This window comes from Tupaia chinensis, unplaced genomic scaffold (assembly GCF_000334495.1).
Source record: "Tupaia chinensis unplaced genomic scaffold, TupChi_1.0 Scaffold144952_1, whole genome shotgun sequence".
Taxonomy (NCBI): Eukaryota; Metazoa; Chordata; class Mammalia; order Scandentia; family Tupaiidae; genus Tupaia; species Tupaia belangeri.
The window spans coordinates 4,271,538-4,286,783 of NW_006204812.1; the positions used below are offsets into that span (position 1 = coordinate 4,271,538).

A 15,246-nucleotide genomic window follows, 5' to 3' on the forward strand; every position below is an offset into this window, starting at 1 on the left:
GTCCAGTTGTGTTATTGCTGTGCCACCATCTGACCCTCAAGGTTGGGTATCCTTGAGATTTTTGCAAAGTCTCTTGCCTAAGAATATTTGTTAATCTACAACAAGCTGACTACAGAGCAACACATACAGTTCTCAACAGCGTATTAGTACTCATGGAAATATAAATTAAAGCACTGCTACAACCCTTTGATATGTCTGATTTATTTGCTAATGAGTAGGAAATACGTTTTGAAGAAATTTTTTAAAAGAATTATTGTATGTAACTTTATTTACTTATTTGTTTGTTTATTTATTTACTTTAAGTTGACCAGCAAGGGACAAAATGAGAGAAAGAGGGAAAGCAAGAAAGTAAGCCACCAAGTCCGGGACTTGAACCATGGTCAGCCATATAAGAGTCCAGTGCCCTTAACCACCATGCCATCTGCCGGCCCCTTGAAGAAATTCTAAAATTTTATTTATTGTGTGGAAGACTTTATGGCATTTGGTTTTCTGTATAAAAATATATCTATCTTGGGACCAGTGGTTAGCATAATGGCTATGTCACGGACTCCCGTGTGATCGACCGCAGTTCGAGTCCTGGACCCGGCGGCTTAAACTCATGCCGGACGCGTGTGTGTGCATGCCCAAGATCCCGAGAGGAGAACGGAGAAGGGATTGTGGCGTGGCCATCCCCCTTGGGAGGTGATTTCTCACTTTCTCTCTCTCGCTCTGTCTCTTGTTTTTCTGGCGAGCACACGCGTCGTATAGAAAAAAAAAAAACCTCTCCAAAAAAAAGAAAAAAAAATATATACATCTATCTTAGCTGTGCCAGTTTTAGGTTCCAATGACTACATTTACTCATTACCCATTTGATAGCATCATCTGATCATCTGTGACTTTGTGGGTCCAATATCTGAAAATGTTTTCATCAGTCAATTTAGTTAAGATAATCACAGCTTTAAGACTAGAAAATACTTGATCCGCGTCAAGTACTGACATCAGAATACTTGGGGCATTTGTTTAATTTAAAATATCTAGTAATAGACCACAGATGAGACAGTTTGGAAATAAATGACAGCAGCTTTTGCTGGTAACAAAGATTATAGGGATACTGTTGGCGTTACCGTTGGCTACAGCAACCATCGTAGCACCAATAAAAAAAGATTGGCCTACTGAAATTTCTAGTAGCTCCCACTTGGAAAGACACACTGAATGGGAAAATAAAATTCATAATTTACCATCTTACTCTAAGGTCACTATTTTTGTCCACTTGTTCTGTCAGTCGAGAAAGGTGTATTAAAATCTCCCAACTATGATTTTAAATTTTCTTTTTTTAGTGTCATCAACTTTAGCTTTATGTGTTTTAAGGCTGTTAATAGATATGTACAAATTTTCTCTTACAACCTTTAATCATTATTTTAAAAGAAGAAAAAAAGATTATGGGATAAAAGACAGAAAATAGAGGGCCGGTAGATGGTGTGGTTAAGGGCTCTGGACTCCCACATGGCGAACTGTGGTTTGAGTCCTGGACCTGGTGGCTTGCTTTCTCACTTTATTTCTCTTTCTCTCTGTCTCTGTCTCTTTCTCTCATTCTGCCCCCCTCTGGTCAAATACACATATACATAAAGTTAAATAAAATCATTCCTTTTTTTTTTTCCTAAAAAAGACAGAAAATAGAAAAGTTTTATGTCCTTTTAAAAAAAGTTCATTATTTCTTTTATGAGGGGGAGAGAGACATTGCCAACAGGGTCTTTACACTGGTGTCCATCCTCTGCATCTGCCAGCCAGAACCATGGGCACACACATGCACCTAATTTGTACAGGGAGACCTTGGGACACAAAAACTAGGACCTTCTCATGTGTCCTACTTTCATGAAGCATTGTGTTACCATTGCATCGCCACAATGGGCCTTTAGTTTGTTTTTTGTTTTTGTTTTTGTTTTGGGGGGGGGGGGGGAGAGGTTTTTTTGCTATAGGGCGCATACGCTGGCCAGAAAGACAGAGACAGACAGAAAGCAAGAGATCACCCCCCGGGGGGATGGCCACGCCACAGTCCCTTCTCCTCCATTCTCCTCTTGGGATCTTGGGGCCTTACACTTACCCAGCCTGATTTTAAGCCACCGGGTCCAGGACTCGAACCATGGTCGGCTACATGGGAGTTCAGCGACATAGCCATTACTTTAGCTGCTGGTCCCTAGTTTCATTTTTTTGTGTATGTGCCTTTTAAGAGAGGGTTTTGTTTTGTTTTGTTTTGTTTTTTGTTTTGTTTTGCTATAGGGCACATTCGCTTGCCAAAGAGAGAGAGAGACAGAAAGCAAAAAATCATCCCCTGTGGGGAATAGCCACTGTGTAATACATTATCCTCCATTCTCCTCTTTGGATCTTGGACACACACATGTCTGGTGTGAGTTTTAAGTCACTGGATCCGGGACTCTATCCATGGTCAACTGTGTGGGAGTCCAGTGACATAACCATTACACCATCTGCTAGTCCCAGGAAAAAGCATTTTAAAACATACACACTAGAGGGACCAGCAGAGTATAATGGTTATGTCGCTTGACTCCCTTGTAGTTGACGGAGCTCAAGTCCTGGACCCGTGGACTTAAAACTTATACCAGGCACAGGTGCGTGTGTGGGTGCCCAAGATCCCAAAAGGAGAATGGAAAAGGGATTACGGTGTGGCCATCCCCCTGGGGGATGATTTCTTGCTTTCTGTCTCTGTCTCTTACGAGCTCACACACCTTATAGCAGAAATTTCTCTTTAAATTATTAATCAAAATGAAAGGCTTATTCCTCTTGGTGGGTATTCTGCAGAGTGGAGCTGGAGCTTTTTCTCTTTCTAGGTTTGCTGACCTTAATTCTTTGTATCACTTGCTGTTTTATCATTTTTCCTTTTTATTCATTGGCCTTACCTTTCATTCACATTTGAATTTCAGCCTATCACTCCCATTTTTTTCCTGTTTTGTTTGTTTGATTTTTTCCTTTACTGAGCTAACAAGTTTTTTATATTCTTTTAAGTTCTTTGTTCTTTAAGTATTTCATACAACATGAAAAAAATTAACTTTTCAATCAACCATTTTTATCTATCTGGGATTTTACATTTTATAACATCTGAGGCATACGTTTGACATTTTAAAATTTTTTGGTTTTTATATGTAAGTCTGTTTTAAAATGTAACGTTTATATTGGTTTTGTTAAAAAATCATCTTTTGGGTGCCGGCAGATGGCATAGTGGTTAAAGGATGGGACTCCCACATGGCCGACTGCGGTTCAAGTCCCAGACCCAGTGGCTTGGAACTCAGACCAGATGCATGTGCATGTGCACCCAAATTTCAAGAGGAGAATGGAGGAGAAGGGATTGCAGCTGGCCAGACCCTTGGGGAGTGATTTTTTTGTTTTTTGTTTTTTTTTTTCTGGATCCGGGACTCTATCCATGGTCAACTGTGTGAGTCCAGTGACATAACCATTAAACCATCTGCTAGTCCCAGGAAAAAGCATTTTAAAACATACACACTAGAGGGACCAGCAGAGTATAATGGTTATGTCGCTTGACTCCCTTGTAGTTGACGGAGCTCAAGTCCTGGACCCGTGGACTTAAAACTTATACCAGGCACAGGTGCGTGTGTGGGTGCCCAAGATCCCAAAAGGAGAATGGAAAAGGGATTACGGTGTGGCCATCCCCCTGGGGGATGATTTCTTGCTTTCTGTCTCTGTCTCTTACGAGCTCACACACCTTATAGCAGAAATTTCTCTTTAAATTATTAATCAAAATGAAAGGCTTATTCCTCTTGGTGGGTATTCTGCAGAGTGGAGCTGGAGCTTTTTCTCTTTCTAGGTTTGCTGACCTTAATTCTTTGTATCACTTGCTGTTTTATCATTTTTCCTTTTTATTCATTGGCCTTACCTTTCATTCACATTTGAATTTCAGCCTATCACTCCCATTTTTTTCCTGTTTTGTTTGTTTGATTTTTTCCTTTACTGAGCTAACAAGTTTTTTATATTCTTTTAAGTTCTTTGTTCTTTAAGTATTTCATACAACATGAAAAAAATTAACTTTTCAATCAACCATTTTTATCTATCTGGGATTTTACATTTTATAACATCTGAGGCATACGTTTGACATTTTAAAATTTTTTGGTTTTTATATGTAAGTCTGTTTTAAAATGTAACGTTTATATTGGTTTTGTTAAAAAATCATCTTTTGGGTGCCGGCAGATGGCATAGTGGTTAAAGGATGGGACTCCCACATGGCCGACTGCGGTTCAAGTCCCAGACCCAGTGGCTTGGAACTCAGACCAGATGCATGTGCATGTGCACCCAAATTTCAAGAGGAGAATGGAGGAGAAGGGATTGCAGCTGGCCAGACCCTTGGGGAGTGATTTTTTTGTTTTTTGTTTTTTTTTTTTAAGAATTATTTAACTTTATTTAATATTATTATCATTTTCCAGTTTTATCAGAGAGAGAGAGAGGAAGTGAGAAAGCAAGCCACCAGGGCAGAGAATGGAACTGTGGTCGGACATGTGGGAGTCCAGCGCCTTTAACCACCACGCCACTTGCCAGCTCCGGGGAGTGATTTTTCATTTTCTCACTCTCCTGTCTTTCAGGCGAGTACACACACCCTTTAGCAAAAATAATCTCTTTTTAAAAAATTATCTTTCATTTTAGTGAAACAGTTTGTAGTTACTGCTTGAGTAACCCATACTGGTTGAGTAACCTAATGCTTGGGGCCCCATACTGTTTTGTATTTTGGAATAGTCACATATACATACTGAAGTAGCTTGAGGATGGGACCCAAGTATAAGCACAAAATTAATTTACATTTTATATGCACTGTACATAGCCAAAAGGTAATTTTACACAGTATTTTTGTACTGCTGTGTTCTCACTGTGATCCTTCATAGGAGGTCAATGTAGAATTTTCCACTTAAGGCATCATATTAGATTTTAGAGCATCTATGATTTTTCAGATTAGAGATGCTTAATTTTAACCACTGTGTTTTTTGTTCACGTGTTTGTTTTTAATTCTTTTAATTTACCAGGAATTTACATAACAATATGCTTATATTGTCTACCAGATAAACTGGATCCCAAAATAGCTATTAAAATACATGACTTCATGAGAGATTTGCGTCTTTAGCCAAATAACTTTTCAAAATGAAAGAAGCATATGTCTCATAGGACCGGATTTTAAAAATGTATCTTATTTTAGAGGTATATCTTATTTAAGATGACTTGTTTCCTTGTGAGGTCCCTAGGAATAAATCTAGTGGAAGAAGGTCGAGATCTTTATAGTGTAAACATGAAGTATAAAACACTGACAGAAATTAAAGACTTAAATGGAAGGACATACCACATTTTATGGGTTGAAAGACTCAGTATTATAAAGATACCATCTTTCTTCTAGTTAGTAGTATATATTTAGCATAATCTCAATAAAATTTTTTTAGATTACAAAAGAAATTGACAAGCTGATTTTTATCTTTGGGGGTTTTTTTGTTTTGTTTTGTTTTTGCCATAGGATGCTTGTGTTCACCAGAAAGAGAGGCAATGAGAGGAAAAATGAGAAATCACCTCTTGAGGGGATAGCCACCCTGCAGTCCCTTCTCCATTCTCTTTTTGGGATTTTGGGCCCACATACAAGGGCACCTGGTGTGAGTTTCAAGCTGTCAGATCTGGGACTCAAACTGTGGCTGACCATGTGGGAATCCAGCAGTCCAGCATCTTAACCACCACACTACTTGCTGACTCCTGACTTTTTTTTTTTTTAATTATGTGTACTTGGTGGAGAGAAACAAAGAGAGCATGAGAAAGTACACATACACACACCGGCCATGGATAATGGCCATGCCGTAATCCATTCTCCATTTCTCCCTACTTGGGGGATTTTGGTCATGCATGCACATGAACCTAGTATGTTTCTCTAGCCACCAGGTCCAGGACTTAATCATGCAGTCAGCCATGTGGGATCCAGCCATCGTAACCAACAAGCTTACTTAAAAATGTTAATGGAGGGGCCAGCAGTTGACATGGTGGTTAGGGGCACTGGACTCCCACCTGACTGACCACGGTTTGAGTCCTGGACCTGGCTGCTTCCTCTCTCTCTCTCTCTCTCTCTCTCTCTCCCTCCCCCTCTCCTTCTCCCTCTCCCTCTCCCTCTCTCGTTCTTTCTCTGTGTCCCTCTCTTTTCAAATTAAAAAATAAATACATAAATAAAATTGTTATTTAAAGAAAAGACGTTAGCAGAGGGTCAGCATGTGGCATGGTGGTTAAGCCACTGGACTTTCATATGACTGACACGGTTTGAGTCTTGGACCTGGTGGCTTGCTTTCCCACTTCCTTGTCTCTCTGGTCAAATTGAACAATGATAACGAAGTTAAATAATTACTTTTAAAATGTTCGTGGAAAAGCAGAACCAAGAATAGTCAGGACAGTCTTGAACAAAGAGAATTTAAGACTTGTAGATATGAGTGTCTATAAAGTTAAAGTAACTAAAATTGTCATAAAGATGTGGAATAAATTTGTGGAATAGAATAGAGGGCCCAGAAATAAACCTATTCAGTGAGCAACCTGATTTGTGACGTAGGTGCCACTCAGTGTATGAAAAGGATGGTCTTTTTTATTAGTAAGTTGGACTGGAACAACTGAACATCCAGATGAAGAGAAATGTACTTTTGGTTCCTTTTTCATACTACACACACAGTTTGTTCTATAAGGAATTAAGTGATTTGATTATAGTTGGGAAGTTAGAGATGGAACAAAAATTTTGTTCTTGAGTCCAGGGCCAGGTGGTTGTGCAGTGATACTACAACTGGACCCACAAGGGAAAGTCCTAGGGTCGCATTCTGGGACCTTCCTGGGCATACCAACTGAGATTGGGAGTGGATGGTAGTAGGAAGGCCCTGTTGGAGGTGCCTGTCTATCTCTGTCTGCCTCTCTCTCAATAAATAAAAATGGACCAAAAAATAAATAAATAAATATATATATACACACATACATATATATATATATATATATATACACACACACACATATATATATATATATATATATTTTAATTTTGAGCCCAGGTCCTTTGGCTTAACTCCAGATGTTATACTGATTCTCAAATTATGCTTTTATTTCAATATAACACCTATAGCAGTGAATTAAGAGTCTTTTTCCTAAGTAGATAATCCTTACGCACTTTTTAAAAATTATGGTAAAATACAATTTAACCTATTGTAACTTAGTGGAAAAAGTGAATTTGAATGTCGGTATATTGACTTCTTTGTAGTTTTTCATTTCCTAGCAGTTGACTTTTAATCCAGATTAAATGCTTTTTATCTGAAGTGTTTAAAGTATTGACTAATATTTAAATAGAAACTGATGAGACTTTAAAGTGCACTTGAGAGCAAGCACTCTCCCACAAAGACACACAAACTTGTTGGGGAGGAGTCCTAACATAGTCCTTTCTCTGTTTCTCCATCGTATTGGGATTTTAGACATACTTGTACATGTACCTGGTGTAATATTCAAACCACTGAGTTGAGTCCAGGACTCAAACCACAGTCAGCCATGTGGGATCCTGGTCCCTTACCCCCTAGGCCATGGGGCTGGCCCATTGTGGTAATTTAAAATATTTTAAATAGATTACAAATATCAAGTTTTATTTGTAATAAAACATGCTTTATATTTGTCTTTTGTGTTTTATTTTTTAAGAGTTTCTTTTTTTTGCCCAGGGCACATGTGTTCGCCATGGAGAGAACAGAGACTGAGGGAAAGTGAGAAATCAACCCCCCCACCACCACCACCACTACCACCGCCACCACCGCAAAGCAGGGATGGCCACGTAGCAATCCCTTCTCTATTCTCCTGGGATCTCGGGCACACACACATGCACATGTGTCCAGCATAATTTTCAAGTGACCTTGTGTGGGACTTGAACCACAGTCATCCATGTGGGCATCCAGTAATGTAACCACTACACCATCTGCTGGCCTCGCCTTTTTTATTTTATTAGCCCCCTTTTTAGAATTTTTATGTGATCAGAATTTTTACTTTTTAATTCATTAAAATGGAATTCCTACATATCAGACTGTGTTTGACTGGAATAGGGAGGACACACACCATCCTTATCCACGATCAGGTCTATAGTTTTCTGGTAAATACAGACAAAAATGACAGTTACAATGTAATGAGTATAATGCTGTTGCCTTGGTTGCACGTTATTTAATAATTCCATTCTGTGAAAATGTGATTCTTTTGAATTACTGTATTGTCTTCATGGTGCTTTTGTACAAGATTTATCACAGAATGGATTAAACCTAGAATTCTTCAAGGTTTATTTTCCCCACTAGATTAGAAACGAAAGAAAACCCAGACCTTATTTCCATAATTTTAAGGGTATTCAAATCCCAATAAATGTTTGGGTAGCTGAATTTGAGTGTTTTTTGTTTATATTTTATTGATGAATCTATTCTCGATTGAAGATACTGGCTACTTTCTTTTTTTAAAGTATTTTATATCCCATGTAGTTTTCTACACTAATGCATTATTTGACTATTACAAATCATTGTGTTCTCTGTTCTGTGAATTGCAATCATACCCTATTGCTCTGCAGAATTGAGATTTTATGACAGTCGTGGAGTTTGTGTGTGTGTGTGTTGTTTTTAAAGTTTCTCTTTGTTAGTACATCTTTCACAGTACTGCGCCAGTTCTGTCCTCTTTCCATTGCCATAACAATCCCTTTAAGAGAGAAAATGAATGTACTTAAAATGTTTGTCTAGTACCAAAATTATTCTATCAAATATCTATAACTTAGGAAGCAAACCTTAAGATTCATAAATTGTTCATAATATGCTTTAAGTGAAAATTTCTAGCTCCTACAGTTTCCTTCACCCCAACCAGAAAAAGCACCTGGCCATGAACTCTCAAGAATATTTTAAAAGAAATGCAAATATAACTGATGGTATATCAGTTATCACCGAAAGTATTAAAGAGAAGACTTCCTGTCAAATCTGGAAGGGGATTTGTTATGTACACAGGGAAATACTTTAACCTACAAGTTTATATTAGCTAGTAGAGCCCACCCCACTACTAATTCTTTGGGCAGTTCAAGGTAGGGTTTTTTCTTTCTTTCTTTCTTTCTTTCTTTCTTTTTTTTTTTTTTAAGTAAGCCCATGTACCTACAGAGGTCAGTAGTTTTCACAAAAGACACAAAATTCAAGTTTTGAAACCATACATACCGCCCTGTTTGATAGGATGATGGAAATTGATAAGATATGTTATGATAGAAATGATGTAATAGTCTTAAGACTGATATGTTAAAGAACATTTAAACAGACCAAGGTTTAATGAGTAGGGAAGCTTACTAAGTAACGTATAGTAATAGCCTAGGTCAGGGAGCAGATTCCGTACCACCAGCTGCAGTTTCAAATCTCTGACCCAGTGGCTGAAAAAAAAAGTTGGATGTGTGTGTATGCATGCCCAAATCACAACAGAATGAAGAAATGGAGGAGAAGGGATTGCTGCATGGCCGCGCCATTCTGGGGAGTGCTTTCTCTTCTCTCTCTGGCATGTGCAGAGCAGTTAAAAAAACAGAATGGCGTGCGACCTAAATGTTCTTCAGGTATAACAGATTACTTGAGAATTTTAAGTGAATTCTTCAGTCATAATAGTAAAGAAATCCAGTCTAATTATTAGCTATGCTTCCTTGTATAAGTTACTTAGCGTCTCTGAGCCAGTTGTCTTAAAACTGGAATGGAGATAATGTTGGTCACAGAGTTAAGAACAGGGCCTTCTCAAATAGCAGTGTTACAGTAAAGCATCATGGAGTAATAATGTAAGCACCTGCCAGTTTAGAGAAACATCAACAAGATTTATACTTTACATTCAATTTATACATACAAAGTTATTCTGATAAATAATTAAATTCTCCCACATATGTGGTGATTTAAAGATGAATCTGGAGGGAAATATTAGCTCTTTGTATTTCATTATTTTGTCATTCACGATCAGAGTGTGTTCAGTACATGTTTAGACATATATAACACTATTCTAGCTAATATATAATTAATATTCTTTTTTTTTTTTTTAAAGAAAAGAGCGTAACATTGGTTATAGTGGGTTGTTGGGAAAGTCATGATACATTTTTGTCTAGAAAAATACCTTATGAATTTCCCAGTGACCCAGTATTTTCCTAGAGCTGCCATACCATATACCATACTACAACAACTAGGTGGCTTCAAATAACAGATATTTCTTCTTATAACTCTTAATACTAGAATTCTGAAATCAAGGTGTTAGCAGGTCTTGCTCTAAAGACTTTTTTTTTTTTTTTAAATCCTTCCTTTTTCTGGTTTCTGATAATTGCTGACTGTGTTGTTCCCCTTGGTTTATAGATATCACTCTAGCCGTCCCCTCTATTTTAAGTATCTCTGTGTCTATACTTGGTCATCCGGTTAGAACCTACTCTAATCAAATATGACCTCACTTTAACTTGGTTATATCTGCAAAGATGCTGTTTCCAAATACTACTACATTTTTATGACCCAGGGGTTAGAACTTGAACATATGGGGAAGACATGTTTTAATCCTATACAGTCTATCCTCTTAAGTTTGAGCCTGTAGGTAATGGAGCTGGAAGAACTTTGAGGTACATAGAACAAGTTGCACAACCTGAGTGGCTTAAATATTTTTAAAAATAACTTTTTGGGGGATACACTCAATGCCATATAGCATTTTATTTAAAAATTTGTCAGTGGCAAATACAGAATGTTAAATGGTACTTGCCTTTTTAGTTTGTTTTGGTTTTGTTTTTAAAATAAATCATAGAGAAATGAGCACCCTGCACAGAGTCTAGTTATGCTGTGATCCCCTTCCTTCAGTCTCCTAATTCCTCAGATCTTGTGCACTCATATGCATACTTGGCATATTTCAGGCTGACTGTACCAAAGATTCAAACTGTGGTGGCCATGTAGGATTCTGTTTCTCCTGAGCAGCTCATTACCATTATACCACAGAGTAGTCCGATAGCTTTTTTGTTTGTTTGTTGTGAGAGAGGGAGAGAGATTTTTGCTATAGTAGGCTTGCACTAGCCGAAGAGACAAGAGACAGAAAGTGAGAAATCACCCCGGCTACGCCTCTATCCCTTCTCCTCCATTCTCTACTCGCGATTTTGGACACAAACAATTAGAACTCACCCAAGTGAGTTTTGAGCCACTGGGTCCAGGACTCAAACCGTAGTCAAATACATGGGAGTCCAACAATGTAGCCATTACACTATCTGCTGGTCCCCCAGTAGTTGTTTATAACAGTTATGTACAGGAAGATAACAAAGCCAAGTTAATATGTAAGTAGTAGTTTGGATTAGGCTTACAGATAGTTGCTTTTTTCTTTCTTAACAAAATAATTTATTGCTATGTGCTGTGACCCTGAGTGTGTAGCATGTATCAACTCTTTTGTGTTTAGCCAGGATCCCAGGGTGATTCATGTGCATATTGAGAAGTATTACAGCAGAGACCCTCCTCCCCACATTTCAACTGGATGTTTCCCTCTCGAGCCTAGCAGCATACATCTAGAATAATATGCCGGTTTATAATGGCTGGATATCTACGGCCATTATAATAACTCTGGTCCAAATTAGTACCGTAAGAGGACTGTTCGCATTTTAGACTTTTCCCAGCCACCCATCTCTTCTATTGATTCTTTGCCCACTGCAACTAACAAGCCATCTTCCATTATCATTTCATTTGAGATTTCCAGAGCCTTGCCTTCTGGACACACACTACTAAATGGCCTGTATGTAACTGTCCCCTTCTCAGCATGCAAAATCTACTAGAATGACTATTTTCATATGAAATTTGTAGTTGACAAAAATATTTCAATTATCTTGATATTAATTCATTAGTTCACAAACTCTGTCAGAAAGACCTCCAGATTTTGCTTTTAAGTAAAAATTATTCATAGATTTTTTTTTTTTAATGTTTTGAGTAAGGCTCAGAAATCTTGTTAAAATGATACAGATTGAGGCACTGCAGTGCCAAATCTCAGGAGGGCAGACAATAATGAATAGTGATGGCTAGCCAGATCTATTTTGTGTGTCTTTTCTCTTTACATTGTTACTTTCTCCTGTGCTTTACCCAGCATTTTTAAATTATCTTTTTGACTTCAGATATTTATTTGGGAGGAATTCTAAAGCAATAGATTTATCAAATGTGTGAAGTCATACTTCTACTAATGAAAATTGCAAGTTGTTTACCTTCATTAGATTGTCTTGAATGAATTTGAAAGAAGGCTATGTATATAGCATATAGGGCAATTGTTGTGTGCTCTGGCCAGCCTAATAGTCCTGGCTGCTAGCTCTGTGTCCTCTGTCTTTTGGATCATAGCACCCTCATCTGTGAAGTAGTAATACTGAGCTACATATCCTATAAACTCTCTTTCAAATAGCAATTAAGTGGTAGATGGTAGAAGGTGCCAAATGATGAACTAAAGAATCCTATTAACCCTTCTGACAAATTGGTGCAGAATGCTTTTAGACTGCCAACATCAGAGGCACAAATACAGATGACCTTTTTGTTTTTAACTAATTTTGGAATAATTTCAAATAATTACAAAACTAAGGGGAAAAAAATTCCAGAACACTGTTCACCAAGATCCTCCAAATGCTGCACTTGCTATCATTTTTTTCCCTACTGACCCCCAAAAACAAATACTTTTTTCTGATTTTTTTCTTTGTAGGTTTTTGCCATAGGGTGTGTATATTTGCCAGAGATAACAGAGGAAGAGAAGGTGAGAAATCACCCCCCCTAGGGTAGATGACAACACTACAGTCCTTTTAATATACTCTTCTCGGGATTTTGGACATGCATGTACGCATATGCGCCTGGCATGACTTTCAGACTTGCCAGGTCCAAGACTCGAACCGTGGTCAGCCATGTGGGAATCCAGCACCTTAACCACCACATCACTTACTGGGTCCTTTTCTTAGGTTTCTGAAAGGAAGTTGCAGGCATGGTCTCTTACTCATCAATACATCAGTGTATGTTCACTGAAAAGAAGGATACTCATTCCTGTAACCATAGTTATCAATTAGTTGAGAATCACATACTACATTTATCACAGCTCTTTTCTTCAATCTTGAACTGTTTCTTAGATTTTTTGATTCTGATATATTTGACGAGTGTAGGCCCTTTGGTTTGTAGAATGTCCCTAAATCCCTAAAACAGGTATAATACCAACTTTCAGTGCTTCAACAGCCAAATTTAAAATGTTCAGTGTATAGGGCTAGCCTCATAGCCTAGTGATTAAGGGAGCCTGATCCTGCATGGCCAACTGTCAGTCGGACCCCAGCTGAGGAACTTGAAAAAAAAGACTGTGCACAGGGCCACATGTCACATGTTTCCAAAATCCCAACAGGATGGAGAAATGGGGGAGAAAGGATTGCGCTTAGACCACTCCACCCATAATGAGCACAGCATGCCCCCCGGCAATTTAAATAAATGTAGTGCGTAGTGTATGTTATGCATTAGGTTTTAAATATCCTACCCTGAATGAAATAGTTTCTTTTTAATTTTATAAATGAGAATGCCAGCAGTCTTCAAGAAGTGAAAGTATAAAATTTTTTAAGCTCAAGGCAGTTTAGCATTATTACACAGTCAAGAGAGTCCATCAAAAGTTTGTCTTGGGAGCTGATAGGGATAGATCAAGAATATCTAGATGTGGGAGAAATTTCTGTTGGATAATGGTAAGATATTTGGAAAGGAACAAATTTACTTAGTCATTTTCTGGAGTAAGTATATATTTTGAACTTAGTGTTGAAAATCTTCAGTGCATTAAGGATAACAGTGTTTGAGGTGATGATAAACAGTTGTACAGAGAGTAATGAATAAGGGAGAATGGGGATGGACAGTTAGGGTACGCTAAGAATTAATTTGTGTGAGAAAGGGTTTGAAATAATGAAACGAAGATTTTAGAGGATGTGCACTAGGCTGGATGCTGCAGATTTTTCCATATAGTGAGTGACATCATCAAAATGGCTGTTGAAAGGAAAAAAATAACTGATGTGTATAAAAACAGGTCAGAATAATAAACAAAGTACCTTTACTCTACAAAAAGGGTAAGGACTCTGTAGAGAAAACCCAGTGGCAAGGGGGATATGATAAAAATGTAGTTATAGTAATAGGTAAAAATCATCTGAACTGCATTGTGAAGGAATTGAATATGCTGACAATTGGTTGTATGAACAATTCATGAAACTATATAAACAAACAATGGGGACTAGAAGAGTTGACAGCAGTTAGGAACTTGAGACAGTATTAAACAGTTGAACTTTCACATTCTGAGTATTTCATACATGGGTGCTGAGATGTTACACAGAACTAACAAACATGAAAACTTGGTGTTTGCAATTTTGGTGTATAAGATAATAAGATAGCTTGTTAAGTTACATACTTTAGCAAGAGTCTTAGCACCGAATAGCTGATGCTATAAAGTGTTCATGCTCTCTAGCTGTCATTTCATAAACATTGTACACTTACTGTCTAACCAAATTGTTCTAGGCACCTGGATTCTAGCATGTGATTGAGCATAATTTTATTACACATGCTGGAGACAGTTGAGCATAATTTAATGACACATACTGGAGAAAGAGCTGAGGATTCAAATAAGTAAATGTTATAATATGCTATATGATGGATAGGGAAGGAATTCAGTGAAGAACATTGAGGAAAGATTAAACTAGGGAAGTAGAGACAAAGTAGAAGAAAAATACTCTAACCCTATTCACCCTCCAGGATGATAGCTCTCTAACTGTTCCCTGTTCTTGTAATTCTAATGGCCTTTAATGCCTCCATATGGCTTTGCACTGACAGTGTGTCCTTGGGGTCGTCTATACCTTGTGGTCTGGATTGTATAGCACTACCCTTCGGAGTTGGTATTTAATAGCATAAATCTGATGGTGAATTTTGTTTTTCCCAACGAGTAAATCTGTATTTTATGACTACATTTTTCTTCTTTAAAAGGACACTGTCAAGTACTTTTAAATTGTTATTCGTAATAAAAGCAATTTTCTGCTTATGTTTACTTTTGTCTCTATTGACTGCTTATTTGAAATGGAACATAAGTTAAAGGGGCTTTTTAATTCACTTGTTTTAAATGGCTATGTCTCTAGAAATAATAACCACTGTTTTTTACTATTTATTGTCTGCAAAATAATAGTACTTTCATAACATGTATTTTTAAATATTTTAAGTCTTTAAAAATACTGTGTAATTTATATTTATTATC

General features: G+C 37.5%; 1 protein-coding gene across 7 annotated transcripts in view; it reads left to right on the forward strand.

Moving 5' to 3' along the window:
• PUM2 (pumilio RNA binding family member 2) overlaps nt 1-15,246 on the forward strand; it is a 107,792-nt gene that overhangs the window by 73,184 nt on the left and 19,362 nt on the right. The gene's annotated exons all lie outside the window — the stretch shown is intronic.